This window comes from Lepidochelys kempii, chromosome 2 (genome assembly GCF_965140285.1).
Source record: "Lepidochelys kempii isolate rLepKem1 chromosome 2, rLepKem1.hap1, whole genome shotgun sequence".
Lineage (NCBI taxonomy): Eukaryota > Metazoa > Chordata > Testudines > Cheloniidae > Lepidochelys > Lepidochelys kempii.
Genome location: NC_136381.1, coordinates 191,077,308 through 191,097,684, shown reverse-complemented (window position 1 = coordinate 191,097,684; position 20,377 = coordinate 191,077,308). Strand labels below are relative to the sequence as shown.

Genomic DNA, 20,377 nt, shown 5'->3' with positions numbered 1-20,377 from the left:
GCTCCAGTAATTTACACCTGCTGAGGATCTGGCCCTGAGTTTTTCATGGCAACCACTGTATTGGTATTCCATCTATTTAACAATATACATTTGAGCAAACATGGAACCCATTAATACAGTGTTTGAGAAAAGTCTCATAGGTATAGTTAAATGCATTCAAACGTGCTGGATGGATCCACCACACAAGCAGAGGAGGCCTACTGACACGACGAAGCCTCATATGAGGGATAGAATTACCGAAGGGATTCATCCAAAAGAGTTATGGAGGAATGAGATGCCTGGTGCATACTGTAGAGCCTGTCCCCTCCATGTTCCTTCCAAGTACACTGCAGAAATAGGTAGGTAGGTTTCCTAGCTTTTATCTTTGGTACTTATATGGCTCTCACTACCACAGTTTCTGAGCACCTCACAGTCTTTAATGAGTCATAATCAAGAGGATAAGTTCACAACTCCCTCTTGTGAGGTGGGGAAATAGTGTTATCTGTGTTTCACAGATGGGTACTAAGACTTGCACAAGGTCATGTAAGAAGTCTGTAGCAGAGCAGAAATCTGAACCCCAGTCTCCAGAGTACAAGGCTAATACCCTAACAATTTGACCATCTTTCCTCTGTTTATCATAAAATCATAGGGACCTCGAGAGGTCCTCTACTCCAGTCCCCTGCACTCATGGTAGGACTAAGTATTATCTAGACCATCCCTGACAGGTATTTGTCTAACTTGCTCTTAAAAATCTGCAATGATGGGGACTCCCTAGGCAATTTATTCCAGTATTTAACAATCCTGACAGGAAGTTTTTCCTAATGTCCAACATAAATTTCCCTTGCTGCAATTTAAAACCATTGCTTCTTGTCCTATCCTCAGAGGCTAAGGAGAACAATTTTTCTCCTTCCTCTTTGTAATAACCTTTTATGTACTTGAAAACTGTTATCATGTCCCCTCTCAGTCTTCTCTTTTTCCAGACTCAACAAAGCCATTTTTTTCAATCTTCCCTCATAGGTCATATTTTCTAGACCTTTAATCATTTTTGTTGCTCTTCTCTGGACTTTCTCCAATTTGTCCACCTCTGCCTGAAAGTAGCACCCAGAACTGGACACAGTTGAGGCCTAATCAGCACGGAGTAGAGTGGAAGAATTACTTCTTGTGCCTTACTTGCAGCACTCTGACTAACACATCCCAGAATGATTTTTGTTATTTTGCAACAATATTACACTATTGACTTATATTTAGCTTGTGATCCACTATGACCCCCAGATTTCTTTCTGCAGTACTCCTTCCTAGGCGGTCATTTCCCATTTTGTATGTGTGCAACTGATCGTTCCTTCCTAAATGGAGTACTTTGCAGTTGTCCTTAACATTATGGAGTTATCCCATTAAGAACCTGGTTTTCTTTATGTAGGAACTTAAAAGTCCAGAACAATACTGTAGCTGAGAACATCCACAGTTATATTAGACAAGATCATTTTTTATTTCATCTGAGGATTTAAACCCTCATATTTTAAGCTATAAGCTAAGCACTAACAGGAATTAGGAAGGAACTTCCCATATGGAGCGAGAATTCCTTAATTGCTAAAACGTATATGAACATTAACTTTAAAGATGGCATTAGTCAGTAGGGGTTCTTTTTTATTTTTATTTGTTTTAAGGAAGAAATTCTCTTTTTTGCAAGTACTCTGTATGACCGTGTCTAATGTGCTTCTGTAATAACAATACTATTTTAAAACATATTCCTATATGAATTCAGAAAATAGTGTATTCAGACCTTAGTTTGTATCAGAATAAGAATGATAGTACCAGTCTTGAATATTGAATTAATACCATTATGGTAATGAGTTGATCTACCGCAGAATGTACTAGGCATACAATAGTTCGATTCAATTAGATTAAGGATCAATCCATTCAAGTTTCATCCATGAATTTCTGGATCTCATATAAATCAAATAGGATGGTCACATTTTGTTCCAAGTAGTTGCCATTTGGGAGGAGGAAATGGAAATAGATGTGCTGCAAGTGGGATAGGGTAGTAGTTCAGCAGTGATTGCTAGTTTCAGAGAAAGTTCATCTCATTGCAAAGGAAAGGTCAGAGTGAATTTTTCAACTCTGCTAATCTGTCCACACAGGTGAGCTGTAGCTGAAACAGAATGACCATGTCCTATTCCTTTCCCTATAGATGAAGAGCCTCTTAAAGGGATTCTATCAGTGTAAAAATCATATGTTGTAAGCAACTGTATTTACTAATTACATCTTAGATTGCTAAAAATGAATTTTAAAAAACCATCACATTTGTCACTATTTCTGCTTTCTTAACTATTTGTTTTTATTCTGTTAATATTCTTTTCCCCTTTCTTTTATACACACTGAAAAGGATGCTGACAGCTTAGATTTGGCTGCAAATATAAATTGTGTAAAAACGAGCTTTTATAAAACCTAAGGCCAATCAAAATATTTCCCCATTTTAAGAAAAACAAGTAAACACTTTCATTCAGTGCTGAAAAACCAAACAGTGCACTGCTAAAAACCCCCAAAGGGAGACTAACTATAAACTAAAGTGCAACAAGTGTCGTTGATTTTCATTGTCCAAGCTGAGAGAAATACAAGAGGTATAATATTTAAAATGTTATCTTTGGTTAATCACAGAAGCATGTTATGCTCAGTTTGGACAATGAAAATCAGCATCATCTGATGCACTTTAGTTTACTTAGTCTCACTTTGTGGGTTTTAGTGCTACAGTGAAGTCGTTGAACGCTGAGTAAAAGTGTTTGCTTATTTTAAAGAAAAGTGGAGACAGATTTTGATTGGCCTTAGGTTTTATAAAAGCTTGTTTTAATGCAGTTTTGTTTAGGGGCCAAGTTTAAGCTCCCAGCATCCCTTCAAATGCATATAAAGAAAAGGGAATAGAATAAATTAAATACAAATTTATCAGAAAAAAACAACATAGTATTTCCATCTACAGATATTAAAAAAATCTTGCGCCAAGCCCCACAAAAACATGAGAGGAAAAAGATGTTGGATTCTTTTTATTGCCTTCTGCTTTCTTAGCTCCTATGTCACACTTGGGTCATATTTGCAAGTTTTTCTTCACAACCGTGAGGACTAGAACCGTACTTCTGTTCTGAATTCAATCTATAAACAATTCTGGCTATATAGAGAGTCAGTCTGTCCCACTTGCACTTCAGGTCAGTCATAAGAGTGGGGAAAAAAGGGCTTGTCTAAAGAGTGGTGCAATATGGGGATATGAATTACAGAAAGGTTTAGTGTGTTGTGGTCTAACTGTCCGCTGTAGATCTCACTGGAGCAAACCAAAAGTTTGCTTATTTGAAACGGGACTACATTAATGTGAACTAGGTACCTTTTAGTTTGCGCCAGCATCTACATGGGGCAGTTACAGCAAACACATTAGAGAACTCTACGATTCGCATTCCTGTAATCTGGACTGCGATGTCATATAGACAAGCCTAAAATTCATGTTGCATTTATAATACAAAATTACGGAGAATACAAAAACAAATGTTCAAAAGCCTCCTTAGATCTGTGTGAGAGTTTATTTTGATGGAATGTTTCACCATATGTTGTACATTAATAATAAACATGCGCTTCGTGGCTAGTGGTTTTGACCATCATATTGAACAGTGTGATTGCCTTTTTCATGGTAATACTTGATTCCAGCTCAACTCCTTCCTCTGCTATCAGAGGAAACTTCTCTTTTTCTCTGTCCTTTTCTGACTAAATGCTTCCGCTAAAGCTCTACCCAATCTTCCTTGCCTGAATTCTCCCCCTCGCCCCCCCATGCATGCAAACACGAGTATTATACTAATCTGTTTCATTAAGGGGATAGTCTTTCCATTTCTGGACTTTCCCATATTATGTCTCTGCTGAGATTCTTGGGGTGCATCCATTTCCTTCTAGTTTCCTTCTAGTGATGTGTTTACCTATTGACAGATTCATTTAATGATTTTCTCTATGTCCCTTATTTGAGTTTGTTCATATTTCCATTGCTTTTGTTCCTTATCCCATACATTCCACCATCTCCCTCATCATGCTTCTCTTAGGAGTGGCAAATTTCTGATCTGTTTCCTTGATTATCTCAGAATTCTATTGCTAATATTTTGTGCTGGTCCTAGATCTTCTTCTGTGGGTTGGACTAGAGGAATATCCTTTCATGTGATTCATTTTGCCTTGTAGTGTGGCTGAAATACAGTGACCCCAGTTCAGTTAACTAGCAGTCCCACTCCAGAATGAGTGACAGAGAAGTGTGGTCTGAGCATGAAATTAGGAGTTAGGAACTTCTGTCTTCTCATCCCAGATCCGTCATTGACTTTGTGGCCTGAGACAATTTGTCAGCCTCAGTTTCCCCATTAGTAAAATAGAGAACACTCATTTGCCTTTTTGATAGGGGAAAGGGGTGGAAATGGATGTGGGGGATTGTATGCATATATTTATGAAAACACTGTGGAGATAAAAAGTGGTAAATATTGGTATTATGTGGTTGCAGTCCAGTGAACTATATAATGCACTGCTGAATTTGATTACACATTGTAGTGAGCTCTCAATGATGTACACATTTAATGTCTTAACTCCACGGCTGATGTCCTCTTTTGGTTATAACAAGGCCCTAATTCTTGATTTCTTCTGCTTGGTTCTTATAATGTACAGGCTATTCTAAGATGTCATATTGTATTTGTTTTGAGTGATGTTCAGATCTGGCTCTGCCCTTCTTTTGAATGCCCTGAGTAGAGTAGCATCCTTTCTATTCCATTTCTGGGTCTCAGCTACTGAGCTTAATCAAATTTTGTAGGTCAGGTGTAGTGTATATATTTCAGGTGGTTCAGCTGCTCTGCATTTTGTTGCTGAGTCTTCTTTTTTTCTTTGCATCTCAATTTCCAGAGGAGAGTTTTGGTTTTGGATTGTTTTGTTGATCATGGAAAGGGGTAGGTGGTGTTCAGCATGAGCCGTCTAAAGTCTCTGAACTGTTCCTTCCTTCTCAAATCTTTGTTTAGAAACAGAAAATAACATATTTCTCAATTCACTAGGATTTTCCTTTCCTCAGTGATATCTCATCTTTAGATTTTCACCATATTCCCCCATGAGACACATTTGTCATTCTTGTCTTGCTGTCATGTTCTCCTCGCCAGAGCTTGACATCTACTTTTTCAGGCTGACAAAATTCTTCCGTCCTCTTATTGCATTTTTCTAGGTTAATTTTAGCTGTCTGCTTACTGGTGATCAGCATGGCTTTATCCAGCTTTGTGTTAAGCTGTATCTTACATCTGCCTGTCCTGTGATCACTTCATCTCTTGAACTGGTTGTGCTCTGTAAAGAACTGGAAATCCACTGCCTCTCTGTTACAAGAAAGACAAGACAATTTTGCACTCCGCAAGTTAGCTTTTTTTTCTTATCTACTTATAGATCAAAGGAATACAGATGATCTCTCTTACCTTTTGACTATAAGCAATTTCTATCAGCTTCTCTCTTCTGTTGTGCTTAATTCCTATTCTAAAGGAGTCTGTGGTATTGCTCTCCATTTTCTTGCACATTTAGCTATGTAATCATATATGATGATATTACAGTGAATTATTCACGCTCTTCACACATACTCATATGGGTGACATCCCAATGCGACAGTAACCTTAATGGCTATTTTTTTTTCTCCTAGGAATCTTTTGAAGCCCTGAGGAGCTTCAATTTTCTCCCCAATTTAACTCCATTCCTTTTAAGGCCCATCATCCAAAACACCTCACTTCCACACTTGTAGAAGTAAAGGGGACTCCTTTCACAGCCTACTAATTCAGCAGATGGAGATGAAACTATTGAATAATTCAAGTCACTCTCTTCCTGCAAGAGGCTGACAACTCATAGGGCCAAATTTACTTCTGGATAAGTGCACAACTCCATTTAAAATACTGTAGCCTTGAAAACAAGAGACCAGGAACAGAGAGTAAACGAAAGTGCTCCCGCCCCCATTCACATATAGCAGTGCTACACACATGGCAGTGAAGAGCGCTACCACAAGGTCACTGGGTTGTCCACAGCCTTAGTGATTTTCACTTGCTCATGTTCTCTTCATATTTGTGATTGTTTGGCTCATGATGTCTTTCTTGCAAAAACAGAGGATTCAGTTTCAGGCTGTTAGAAGGGGAACATAAAGCACTGGTTTTGGTTTATAGCCAGCAGCTGTTATAAAGTGCCCCCTCTGTTTTTCTTCCTGCCTAAAGCAGTCATGGGGGAAACAAAATATTTCTATAATGTTTTATAAAGAGCTAGATGGTGGCTGGCTTACGCACACAGGAAGGCATAAAGAGCCTTCACCTCCCCTTCCCTACCACAGAAGAGCTGGCCACATTTTCAGATGGGGTTTTTTCACAAGTACAGGAACATATAATCATAGCACTGGAAGGGACCTTGAGAGATCATCTAGTCCAGTCCCCCTGCACTCATGGCAAGGACAAAGTATTATCTAGACCATCCCTGACAGGTGTTTGTCTAATCTGCTCTTAAAAATCTCCAGTGGTGCAGATTCCACAACCTCCCTGGGCAATTTATTCCAGTGCTTAACCACCCTGACAGTTAGGAAGTTTTTCCTACCCTTGCTGCAATTTAAACCCATTGCTTCTTGACCTATCCTCAGAAGTTAAAAACAACAATTTTTCTTCCTCCTCCTTTTACGTACTTGAAAACTGTTATCATGTCCCCTCTCAGTCTTCTCTTTTCCAGACTCAACAAACCCAGTTTTTTCAGTCTTTCCTCATAGGTCATGTTTTCTGGACCTTGAATCATGTTTGTTGCCCTTCTCTGGACTCTCCATTTTATCCACATCTTTCTTGAAATGTGGTGCCCAGAACTGGACACAATACTCCAGTTGATGCCTGATCAACACAGAGTAGAGCAGAAGAATTACTTCTCATGTCTTGTTTACAGCGCTCCTGCTAATACATCCCACAGTGATGTTTGCTTTTTTTTGCAACAGTGTTACACTGACTCATTTAGCTTGTGATCCATTATGGCCCCCAGATCCCTCTCTGCAGTACTCCTTCCTAGGCAGTCATTTCCCATTTTGTATGTGTGCAACTGATTGTTCCTTCCTAAATGGAGTACTTTACATTTGTCCTTACTGAATTTCATCCTATTAACTTCAGACCATTTCTCCAATTTGTCCAGATCATTTTAAATTTTAATCCTATCCTCCAAAGCACTTGCAACATCTTCCAGCTTGGTATCATCTGCAAACTTTATAAGTGTACTCTCTATGCCATTATCTAAACCATTGATGAAGATATTGAAAAGAACCGGACCCAGAACTGATCCCTGCAGGACCCCACTCAGTGTGCCCTTCCAGCTTGACTGTGAACCACTGAAAAGTACTCTCTAGGAACGGTTTTCCAACCAGTTATGCACCCACCTTATAGTAGCTCCATCTAGCTGTTTTTCCCTATATTGTTTGAGACGGTCATGCGAGACAGTATCAAAAGCCTTAGTAAAGTCAAGATATACCACATCTACCACTTTCCCCATCCACAAACTTTGTTATCCTGTCCAAAAAAAAAAAATGGTTTAACACCATTTATTCTTGCCCAGTAATGGTCAGCATGGATTTATCACCTTATAACTTCCCAGGTGTTTGCAAATTGATTGCTTAATTATTTCCTGCATTATCTTTCTGGTTACTGAAGTCAAGGTGAATGGTCTGTAATTCCCCAGGTTGTCCTTATTTCTCATTTTCTAAATTGGCACTATATTTATTTACCCTTTTCCAGTCCTCTGGAATCAATCCCATCTTCCATCACTTTTCAAAGATAGTTGCTAATGGCTCATATCTCCTCAGTCAGCTCCTTGATGTATTTCATCAGGCCGTGGTGATCTGAAGACATCTAACTTGTCTAAGTAATTTTTAACTTGTTCTTTCCCTATTTTAGCCTCTGATCCTAACTCATTTTCACTGGGCATCCACTGTTAGACGTCCAATTGCTACTAATCCTTTTGGTAAAAACTGAAAAAAATAATTTAGCACTTCTGCCATTTCCACATTTTCTGTTATTATGTCCCCTCCCTCCTCCCTTGAGTAATGGGTCTAGATCAAACATGGTCCCCACTGCCACCCCCTTGGGTGCAAACCACCCCAACGAGTGAGGACACGGCCTCAGCATCTTTCTGCTTTGACCAACATGGAGGGGAGCATCTGCGACTCTGTCCTACGGGATAGCACAGCAGCTGTATTCCCCAGGAACTGCAGGAGGCACCCCTGCACTGTCCCCAAAGTGGAACTCAGTCTAAGGGGCAGAGTCTGGCCCAAATCATGGGTTGTTGCAAAGGGACTGATGGCAATTTAGAGAAATTTATAAAGATATTTTCCCAAGGGAAATCTCTGTACTGTAGCAAAGGTTCATTTATAAAAGTCAGACGTTCTTTACTATGAATGACAGTGGTTTAATGGTTAAAACATTGGATTGGAGTAGCTGGGAAGGCTGGGTTCTGTTCCTGGTGCTGCCAAAGGTTTCCTGTTTGGTCTAGGACAAGTCACTAAGGGTATGTCTACACTACAATTAAGCACCCATACCTGGCCCGTATCAGCTGATTTGGACACGTGGAGCTCAGGCTGCAGGTCTGTAAAACTGCAGTGTAAACACCCAGGCTCCATCTGGAGCCTGGGTTCTGGGGCCGTCCCCCTCCGTCAATATAATAATTCCCTATCTCACAACTCGGGTGTGCTTGTGAAGTGCTTCGACATTTTCAGGTGGTGCTACAGCACAGAGGTGCAAAGCATTCGAATTCAGAAGTAATGAGTGTTTTTATCAAAGTTTAGAAAGAAAATAATTGGATATTTGCCAAATAACTTGTTTAGTTTCAAATACAGTGGGCTACAGTGTACCAAATAACCAGCAGGACTCCCTAGAATTATATTTTGATATTTGGCTACCACTAATGGCACTTATTCATGTTTTAAAGAACAGGCAATTTTGTAAATTGGCAATTCATTATTGTGCACATATGGTCATGGATTAAATCTGATAGCGCAGCCGTTAGAGCCCAGAATGGTAAGGCTCTGGTGTCTCGCTCAGGAGAGAGCTAGGGAAGGCATTAGAAGGGGGAACGAAGATAATTTTCACACTCTCTTGCAAGTAGCATAAGTTTGTAATCATTCTTTAATATAGTATCCCGAAATCTGACATGGATAACTACCAATTGGGGGTTTAACAGACTCTAATTAAAAAATATTTATGTATAGAGTATAACTCACTGAAGTATTGCAGGAATGGTAGCTATGAAACCTATTCATTGCTTTTTTCAGTGTTTTCATCCTCAGTTTAACTTCCCATTGTAATGTATCACCTTCATTGTCATGCATGAGGCTGTTCCCTTTCTGATGTAAAATGCATTAGTCATTTCTGCCATGTGCTCCAGATCTTTGGCATCTAGGGGCTAATTTGCTATTATTCCGCAAAGTACCAGCAATAGTTAATGCCTTGCAGGTATGATTTAATATTTTGCACTTACACAGCACCTGTAGTTCTAGGTTCTTAGTGTTTTACATGGATTAATGAAACCTCCTAATATCCCTTAGAAGCAGATTCTGCCACCCCCGACTTAAAATGGGTGGTACCTTACTCCTTGAGTAGCTCCACTGAAATGAATGTGGCTGTTTGGAACTTAAGATGCTACTCAGCATGAACAAGGATGGCAGAGTCTGGCCTTAACAGATGTTCAAATGTCCTGCCCAAGGTTTTAGAGTAGGGGTCAGCAACCTATGGCACGCGTGCCAAAGACGGCATGAGAGCCAATTTTTAATGGCACGCTGCTGTCTGTCCCCGGCAGACAGCAGCGTGCCATTAAAAATCCTGCCAGCCCTACCCGCTCTTCTCCGCCCCCCACTCTCTCCTTGCAGGACAGGCAAGCTTCTCCCTCCCTTCCTGCGGTCGATCAGCTGGCGGCTCTTGCTACGGAGGGGGAGAGGGAAAAGCGGAGCCGCAGCACACTCGTGCTGTCTGCTCCAGGGATCTTGGGGAAGAGGGTGGAATCGGCATATCCTCTCCAGCCCCCTGCCGTGAGCTGCTCAGGGGGACCCAAGCCCACACCCCCAGCCCTCTGCCCTAAGCCCTGCACACCCACACACACCCCAAGCCCCATACCCTGACCCCTGCAACCCACCACAACCCCACCCCGACTCCAACGCCCCCCCAGCCCTGACTCCTGCACCCTACTCACCCACCCCTGGCCCCCTGCCGCACATGCGCGCGCGCACACACACACACACACCTGCACCCCTCGCACCAAATGGGAGCTGCCCAGGTAAGCGCTCCACACCCAAACCTCCTGCCCCAACCCTGAGCCCCCTCCCTCATTCTAGCTCCTGGCCAGACCCTGCACCCCAACCCCCAGCCTGCTCCTTCACCCCCAGCCCTGTACTCAGCGCACTCCCATCCTCATCTCAGTGCAAAGAGAGGAAGAGAATGGCTAGAACCAGGGAGAAGGTAGGTACCTACTCTATGTGGACAGGGCTGGGACCCCAGGCTGGCAGCAGGCTGAGCGGCAGGGGGCTGAGCCGCTCAGCCCACTGCTGGTCTGGGGTCCCGGCAGCCGGCCCTGCTCAGCCCGCTGCCGGTCTGGAGTTCTGGCTGCCGGCCCCTTGCCAGCCGGGGTCCCGGCCGCAGGCCCCGCTCAGCCCGCTGCCAGCCTAGGTGAACGGAACCCCAGGCCGGCAGCGGGCTGAGCGGGCCGGCAGCATAAGATCAGCACTTTAATTTAATTTTAAATGAAGCTTCTTAAACATTTTGAAAACCTTGTTTACATATGACAATAGTTTAGTTATATAATATATAGACTTATAGCGAGAGACCTTCTAAAAAACGTTAAAATGTATTATTGTCACGTGAAACCTTAAATTGAAGTGAATAAATGAAGACTCGGCACACCACTTCTGAAAGGTTGCCGACCCCTGTCTTAGAGCATGTCAGTGGCACAGCCAGAAATAGACTTCAGGAGTCTTGGCTCCCAGTACTGTGTTGTAACCAGCAGAGCTGCTCCCTCTCTGCAGAGGCTTTTCTGTGTGTCACCTTGACTCCAAATGGGAGACTAGTGATTTTTTTCCCCCTTTTGCTTCAGGGAGGCAATTCCTTGCTCCAAAATCAATTTTGAAATAAAATGTAATTTGAATAATAAGTCTCCACAGCTGCCTCTTAAGATTTAGATTTACTGTATTGAACTGTAACTTGAATTTACTGGCTGCTTGCTTCATGCTAGGGAACTGATAGTGCATTAAAATTGGCAACACTCAAGCATTTTTTGTGTATATGGAACTCCATTACCAATGTGGCAGTCGTGTTATTTATTAGAGGTGTTTGGAAAACTTCAACAAAACACGGAAACAAAATTTTTCATTCTGCCCTCTGCACTCTGTTTTCCATCTATCTGTTATTTATAGAGATGGTAGAAACTAGCTTGCTCCATCCTAATCGAACCTGACAAAGTCCCAATTTAGCGTTTGAAGTAATGGGGACTATTCTGTCAGCCCTAATGCAGACTCCAAGTCCTGTGTTATAAATATAACAAAATATGAGAAATGTGAGCACCAAAGGACTGCTCAAGCCGATTTGATACCACCAGTGCTGTGACTGTCTTTAGCCTACAGCCCAATAATCTTGTAAATTGGATAAAAGTCAAAAGCAATCCATCACATCTCATTCTGGGACTGCACTCTCTTCTCTAGTACTGTAACTAGCTTCACAGGTGGGAGGGAATCCTTTGGATCTTGCTGTTAACAATGCAGTGTGGTGAGCAAACCAGTCAATGAAAGATCAGCATATCTTTGATGCCTTTTCACTTCCCATGGGAGGGCTACCAGCTTTTCTTGTCTTGTTGGACAAATGGATGAATATCTACTGCCTTCCTATGACATCACTACCACCAAAAATGATGACATAATTGGCCATCAGAAGTACAAACAACAAAACCAACCAAGCCCATAGAGACAGGTTTCAGAGTAACAGCCGTGTTAGTCTGTATTCGCAAAAAGAAAAGGAGTACTTGTGGCACCTTAGAGACTCTCTAAGGTGCCACAAGTACTCCTTTTCTTTTTGCAAGCCCATAGAGTTGGTGCAGGGATACAGCACCTCTGCATAGATGTCTGTGATCTCCTGAGGATTCCTGGAGATCCACCAGGTTTGGGAATGGCTCCCACAGCAGCTTCTTTATTTTGAACCTTGTCCTCTCATAGAATGACGTGGTGGTATCTCCACTAGGGGATCCTCATAGAGATTTTCTCCTGGCTCTGCTGGCTTTTCCACAGGAGGGGATAACCTGGTCCAAAGCTAACACAATGTAGCAGCAATGTAATAATGCATTTAAGAATTCACAGCTAGATTTTCCCTCACCTGCAGAAAACTGATAAAATCATACTTTTTTGTTGTTGAAAGAACACTATCCAATGCCTCCTGAAATCAGTGGTGGTCTTTCCATTGACTTTATGGGGCATTGGGTCAGGCAGTAAATCCTGCTTGGTTTATTCTTGTAATTGACTTAAATTAAACTAATCAGATGTATAAGAAAAGCATGATTTGATACCAGGAAAAAAATAATATAATTACACTATATGGCCCAGCTACTGCCCTTGATGTGATCCCCTAAGGAAACAATCCTTTTTTGTACATAATATTTGTGGTCAGCTAAACAAAAGTGTTAACCACGATTATGGAACTGCTTAGGATACAGTCCCAATCTGAGATCTGCCATGGAATCTGTTCGTCTAGAAAAAGCTGTTTTCTTCCTGTTAACTAGGGAACTAATGAATAACTGTGGGCCAGATTCTGCCACCCTTCCTCAGTACTTGAAATCGGGGACTACACACTGAATAAAGTACTATTCAGCATGAGTACATGTGGCAGATTCTAGCCCTGTGCTATTGAAATTCTTAGTTTTAATTCACAATCTTCCTTTCTTCAACTCCTTCAATCTGAATTATTCTTCTGTTTCTACATTCTCCTTTGTTGTTAACTAATGCAGTGCTGCTCACTACATTGTTTTGCTTTGCCCAAGCTCAGAATCTGCAGTTATTTTTCATGCCATTGCATCCGCCTTATCATTTTAGCATCTTTTTCCTGTTATGAATACAAAAATCTCTCCTAACATCCAGCTTCTCTGTAGAGTATTTTCCAAAGCCTTTTGATATTATTTTTTTTTCTTTTACATTATGATCTGCTTTATTTCTTGGATTGTAAAATCTATAATGATCCATTTAGTGACATCAGATATAAATAAAGGAAGAGTCTGCCTCAGCTGCTCTTCCTCCCACCGTAGCCTTTCTCCTCACCTATTCACACTCAGACATACCTGGACAGCATTCTGAAAGGACACAGACAGCCATGCATGTGCATGCACACACACTTAATAAATCTTATTCCAAAGTTGTTTGTTAATAGCAAAGCTCCAAAAAGGTCTGGTAAAGAATGAAATGATCTTACAACTCATTATGGATGAACCTCTGATACCATCGTCCATCTTAGTGAGCTCTTGTTTTCTCTAGATCTTTCTATACAGTATATTCAAATTATTCTGTTCTTATGTAGAAATCAGAGATGGAGAAGGCCACAGATGTCTTAATGCATCACCATGCCAATGCAGGATTGTTCCCTATGGTATACGTCCTGTTGCTTTGTCCAGTCCACTTTTAAATTACTCAAGAGGCACAGCATCTATAATTTCATATATATATATAGATAGAATTCAAATTCTTAGCTGAAGAGATTTTCATTAAATGGACCGCCCTTTGTTGCAGTAAGAAGTTTGTCAGTGCTGCAGAATAACCTGTTGCAGTGATAAAGAAATTAATCCTCATATCTTGCATAATAATGGTGCTGGTCATAAACTACTATGACTAGATTATGACCTACCATATGCAAGAGGAAGCAAAGGCACAACGGCAGGTGCAGTTAAAAATGGGAGCAGAGACATTGCTCCCAGCTGGCTCAGGTAGTCATATTAGTTTCCTAAAGAGAGCAAGGCAACACACACCTTCCTGTACTGACCAGCAGAGCTGAGCGTATTGAGGGGGAAGTATATGCTGTAGTCTTTTTAAGAATGGCAGAGCTATCACTCCAGCAGTCACCCCATAAGAGGCGTCCTGCCTTGAGTCATCAAGAATTCTTTCTGGGGCTTTTAGTGCAGTGGAGCACCTCCCATTCTCCTTGTAGGCTGCATTTTAGAACTACACACTGCTAGTTCCAATCTCCCATGGAGAATAAAAACTGGGGTGAGTAGAATCTCAGCCAGGAAAAAAGGGGCATGGGTGCAGTTTTTCCTTTTCCCCTTTTCCTATTAGGGAAGTGGCAGTGTTCCAAAATATAATTATTAAACTCCCTGTAATCCAGAGAGAGGGTTTAACTGAGCAATGATCTGAAATGCCAGTCCTTCCCTGTATATAACTCTTAATCTACAGAGCTAAAATGACAATCCAATCTAGTCATACAAAGCTCTCTTAATGCAGGTAAAACTTCTTTCTCTCTCCCCCACTCCTCTTTCCCACAGTCCATTAACCTTAAGTCTTTTACTAAACCTTCAATTGTTTAAGATTTATCTAGATTACTCTGTATTCTGTTTACTTTATTTTCCCCAAACTACAATTGTAATCTCTTCCAGAAATAATTTTCCATGTATAATTGTTATGAAGAAGCTACAGCTCTGACTCAGATGTTTCTGTTCTCTCTCCCTTCATTTAACCAAGCAAAACATATTAATGAACTATAAATTACAGCTGCACAAATTCACATCAGCACATAAACCAGCTAGCACAAGCGATTACTGCAGTCTGTTAAATCCATGCTTTATTCTGTTTGAACAGCACATCTATCCACCATGCTTTATTCTTCCTTTCCCTGCTGCAACCAGAGCGATTGCCCTATTCCGTATCTTTTCTCCTATAGAAAAAGAAAACTTTTTAAAAACTTGTGATTGAGAAACAGGAAACAGAAATAGACCCGTTAATGTGACTTCCCAGCCCTTCATTAAACAATTGTGGTAACACAAGCACTTTAGTCAGTGAATAAAGAATGTGGGGGAAGGGAGGAGAAGTTGGAATCTTCCATCACTGCACTTGAGTGTTGGTTAGGGCAGAGGGTTGTAAGCCAGGATTACTGAGTTCTGTTCAACTGACTACCTGTGTGACCTGGGGCAAGTTAGCTACCCTCTTTACACTTCCCATGTGGCCATCAGTTAAATGGATATAAATATTACCCTGGTTAACAATTGTGTTATGATGGTTATTTGCAAAATGTGTTGAGATCATTGAATTGAAGATGTGATATGAATGCAACGTGGTGCAGTTGCTGGGATGGAACATAAAATCTTACCCTTGTAGAAGCACTGGAAGAAACACACTGGAAACCTTTGAAGTGTATTAACTCTACAAAGTCTATTTAATCTTTCAGTGGGCAGTTACTTCTTGGACTTGGCAGGAAGCAAAGTGCTTTGTGCAGCCTATTGCATATTTTTTTGCTACTTGCTTTCTTAAATCCCCCATCTTTTGAATTTAGGCTTCATAAACGTTTTATTCCCACTCTAGAACCTCTGCACCAGCTCCTCAGCTCGTGTAAGTCAGTGAGTGATGCAAATGTACATGAGCGAATGATCTAGATCAACACCCTGAAGAACTTGGGAGACCAAGTGCTGCCTCCTAGATGGTCCCCATAACAGCTTTTTTCTGTACATCCACTTCCCCTTCCATCTCCTGCTCATCAGTCCAGTTTGAACTCTTTGCAAATCACAACGATGAATGTTAATACTGTCTTGGAAACCACGCCATATAACAACCCCCCTAATATTATGCTGCCCATCACCCCTTCCTCATCATTTTGCTTTTTATTTTCCTTTTCACTGTCTTCTTCTGTTTCCATCCCCATCCCTTGTCTTCCAGTTTATTCACCTCCTTCAATTTCAACATGGCCGTTGTGATTATAGTGTTCAGCTGGTGAGGGAAAGCATGAAGGGAATAGTTCCTTTAATGCATATTTGCTGTGTGATGCGGAGAGCTATCTATTGCTGTGTTTCAGTGGTGAGGCATGCAAGAGGTAACAGATGGTATAGATGGTGAGCTGAGAAGACATGAAGGTATGAGGGAGCAATGTTTCTTTAACTACGGTAACAATGCTGGCAGCAAGTTACTTGAAAGGGGAAGACGCTTCAGAACCCAATAGAAAGGTCTGGAGCAACTTGAAGACCAACCAAAAATCAACAGTGGAACAGTCAGTTCAAGGAGTTCATTTTACTCAACTCATTTTCCAGCCCCGTTTGTCTGTTTCATCCACTTGGGGTATCTTGCTTCCAAACCTGTTTTGCAAATTCCTTGGAGCAGGGACTGTCTTTTTATTACCTGTTCATACAATTAAGGGTACAAATAAGAGCTAATGGGTTGGGGGCAGGTAAAGGGGGAGCACAGCTCTACTCCTCTGTGGAAAGTCTCTTTCACCACTGTGTACAGCCATCTAGTGCAATGGGGTACTCGATTGCAGTCTCTAGGTGCTATTGAGATACAATTATTTTTATTTATGTGTAACGTAATGCCCCTGGACAGGTTGTTGGCAGCCGGGACAGAGAACCACACTGCATAAGTGTGGGGTCACACACTTCCCTGGCTGGGGAAGCTCATCCTGAACTTTAGGGGTTTCACTCTGCTGAAATCCCCGTACAGGCCACTTTTTATGATTTGGCATGCCAGGATGTGTTGTCAGTAGTGCAGATCGAACCTGTGGATCTAAAAGCAGGATTGTCAGTGCCTGAGCTAGAAGACCCACATTTGTTAGTCAAAGGCTGTGACTGCTATATGGACTGTGCACTACAGAGGGACGGAGAGCCACACCGTGTAAGGGTTAAATAATTATCATGAAGAATTAGAGACCCAGGACAGGAAACAACTGGACAGTTGGGGCAGTGTGATGCGGTGTTTACCCCACACTTGCCCTGCTGAAAGAGTTAATGCAGACTGAGCAGGGAGCTAATTAACGCAACAGGCCACAGCGGAGAGGAATCGGGTGGCTAAGCAATCCCCTGACTGAAAGATGAAGCCCAGCTGAGGAGGAAAAGCTGGGCTGGGGCTATAAAGGCAGGAAATTGGCAGCTGGGAAAAGTTGCAGTTGCTCCCAGGGAGAAGTGTTTGGAGGTTACAGGGACCCCATAGTTACCCCATGGGAGGGGGAGTTAGGAGGCTGGCAAATCCTATGGGGGGAGTGCCAGGGGTAGGAGAGGGCTTGGGGAAAGGCAGTCAGGTCTAGAAGGGAATAAACTTGATTGCTGGCTAGAGGGTCCCTGAACTGTGACCTAGAATAGGAAGACTGCCTGAGCCTGTTTGTTGGAAGAGACTTCCCCTCTGCCCCCCAGAAGGGGAAACCACACGTAGTGACCTGGCTGGAGGGCTGAGTCATGAAGAGGCAGCAACTGTGGGAAGGGGCGGTGCCCTTGCAAAGCTAATCCCCAGAACTTCCAGGAGGAGGTGCCATCCTAGCAGTGAGTGGAGCACCTTGTCACAGGCAGGCACCGTAGAAGACAGTGGTACAGCATGCCAAGCACACACAAGCTGAAAGATAGTGGCCTAGATTTCCAGGGAAAGTTGGCAGCCTCAGTAGTAAAGGGGAACACAGAGAGAAGAAAGACGAGCTTGTCAGCCCAGGGCTTAAAGTTGATCAGAAAGAATATCTGTTCTATTGTACATAGGTTCTTATACTGCGGTATCTGAACACATGTTGGTTGTTCTCTCGCCCTCTCCCCGTGTGAGCAAAGTGTGTGCAGTGGAGTGTCTTGGGATTTTTTTAATAAATATAACCTTATGTGTTTATATTTTTACCTGGGTGTCACAGGGTGGGCCTCCCATGTAGGGTCCACTCCTGACCTAGTGTGGTGCTGCAGGCACTCCCTGACTCAGTTTGCCCTCTCTCAGGGCTCCTTAAGAACTACACACAGTCCAAAAGCGTAAGACAAAATTTCCATGCTGCAGTTATAGCTTATTAAAGCCAAATAACCTTGAAATAAAGTCTCTCCCCTTGAGCCGGGGCTTCCACAGCTCTCCTCCTTGGTCTGTGGGAGCTCTTCTCCCTTTGAGAGTTTTTCTCTGTGAATGCCACCCTCTAACTGAGCTATGATAGCTTCTTATTAAGCTCATGTGCTCATTATTCAATTAACTGCCTTGAAGGACTCAATCTCCTTATAAATTTAGCTCCTCACTGGTAGCCTGGGCCTACACTCTCCTTAAAGGGGCCAGCAACCCTGAGCTTAGTAGTTCAGATCACAATGTGAAGGGAAAAGAACTGATGATGAGTATTTAGTTTTGATCCAACATTATGTAAACATGATGGCTTGTGATATTAACTGTAAATGGTTCTTTGCTGATAAAGGCGCTTTCAAAACTTTCAGACGGGATCATGTGAAGCTTCTCTTTTAGTTGACAAGCATCAGAGTGGTCCAGGCAAGTTGAGATAGGTAAGATCGCAATAGTCAAGTGTCTGAATCTCTCACATAGGGTACAAGTAACTCCCACTGGCCTCAATGAGAATTGTTTGTATTGTGCAATGGGAGAACACGGACCCAGGGGAGCACAAGAAAAGGATCCAAGTCCATAGCTGCAAAATATTTGCTGTTCATTCCTGATCACTGTTTGAATTATCAATACTATTGCCTAATAATCAGTGAGATATAATGGGTCAGGTCCTCGGGTATATCAGCTTCAGTGAAGCCGGTGGAGCTACACCAGTTTACACCGGCTGGGGATGTAGCCCACGATCAACAAAAAACATGTAGGTACTTCTGAAGCTTCTGCAAAAGGGCAAGAGCAGAGCAGCCTGACATTTCATAAAGAAACAGGACTGTTCGTGACTTCAGGTTTGGTAGTAAACCTGAAACTTGGCCTGGATTTGTGAACTTCTAGGCAGACAGTGGTGGATTTTGAGGGAAGTACCTCTCCCCCACAAGTTCTAGGGAGGGATTTGTGATTTTACGTTGAAATAGTGGGGATGGAAGGAGGAGGACTCAATCCAAAAGACAGCAAAATTTGGCTGCTTTTTTGTTTGCATGAATTTGGCTCAATGCAAACAAACCTCAGCCATCGTTGTTTGTTTTGTTGTTTATTGTTAAAGCTGTTTAAAAAAAAAAGAGGGGGGTTCATGAAAATGTTTTCCAACTTTTTTAATCTCAAAATTTGCAATTTCATTACTTTCAAAATTTGAAACATTTTAACCAGATCTACCAATTGATTAACTGTGAGTTCCTAAAAACGTGGTAAGAGCCTCAAAAAACAACAATACAAAAAACAGTAAAGACACCAGACCTTGCCCTGAAGAACTTGCAAAGTAAACTTGATATGATGGACTGTGGCTCCCAAATGGATAAAAGATGAGGAAAGGAAAGATAAGGTGACAATAATATCATATGGATGCATAGTTGGGCATGTTGATCTTGGTGATACTGCTTATATAGTTTTGGCTTTGGTTTGCTTAATTGCCCCTTCATTTCTCATAGACAAGAGAAACAGTTTTGGTTTGAGTTTTGTGGAGTCATTTGAACCTTGGGGACTCAAATCAAAACTCATTGAGTACAAAATGAATAGAAACACATTGCAAAGCCCTTTGTGAACTAGAATTGCTCAGTTTTGCAGACCTCTCTAGGAACAGAAAATAGGATTCTTGGAGTTTTATCCCATAAGAAGTAGCTATACAGGGTTAATACTTAATGGATGCAATTCCTATTAATTTCACTAGGAACTGTACTCACTTAAAGTCACAAATTGATTTGCTCCTAATTCTTTAGTGTTTGCTGTCGTTCTGTAAACAAACCTATGCCATTTATTTCTAACTAATTAAAAATTATTTAGTCACTCGTGCATCAGAATAACTTTTATGTAGTCACAGAGACAGGCATTTAGTTCAGTCTGCTGCCTCCTTACTGCAATTTATTAACCAAAAACATAATCTGAAGTTACTTCTGTCTGAACCCAAGCAGCTGTGATGTTAAAGTTACTGTGTCTTATAATTGGTGCTTGATAGTTTTAAGCAGATAATCAGCTAAGATCTAAATGCAACTTCCCAGGAAGCAATTAGCAAATCAGGATAATAGGCTCAGTGTGCTAGTATGTTACACCAGTCTTATGCTTGTGCAACCCCACTGAAATCAGTAAAATTATATCAGTGTAATACCAGAGTAATGCAGTGGTCAGTAAGTCCAATATATTTTACTAGAAGAATTTTAAATTTGCATACTCCCTACCAGTCAGAATGGTTGAGATAAAGATGCTTACCTGAGTATGGATTGCTATGCACCTTTTTCCCATAGATATCCGTGTTCTTTCAAACTTCTTTTTTTAATAATGAAGTTGAAAAATGAGTCATTGTTTTCCCATAGAAATCAGCTTTGAGAA

The 20,377-nt window shown here is 41.6% G+C and overlaps 1 protein-coding gene across 10 annotated transcripts in view; it reads left to right on the top strand.

Annotated features, from left to right (window-relative positions):
- TMEM108 (transmembrane protein 108) overlaps positions 1 to 20,377 on the top strand; it is a 389,399-nt gene that overhangs the window by 164,006 nt on the left and 205,016 nt on the right. Inside the window, exon 1 of one of the 10 annotated variants that reach the window (XM_073333201.2) lies at positions 10,243 to 10,460. The exons of the other annotated variants lie outside the window; for them this stretch is intronic. The gene's annotated coding sequence lies outside the window, so the exon portion shown is untranslated. Of the gene's footprint in view, positions 1 to 10,242; positions 10,461 to 20,377 lie in introns of those variants that run through there. 10 annotated transcript variants of the gene reach the window in all.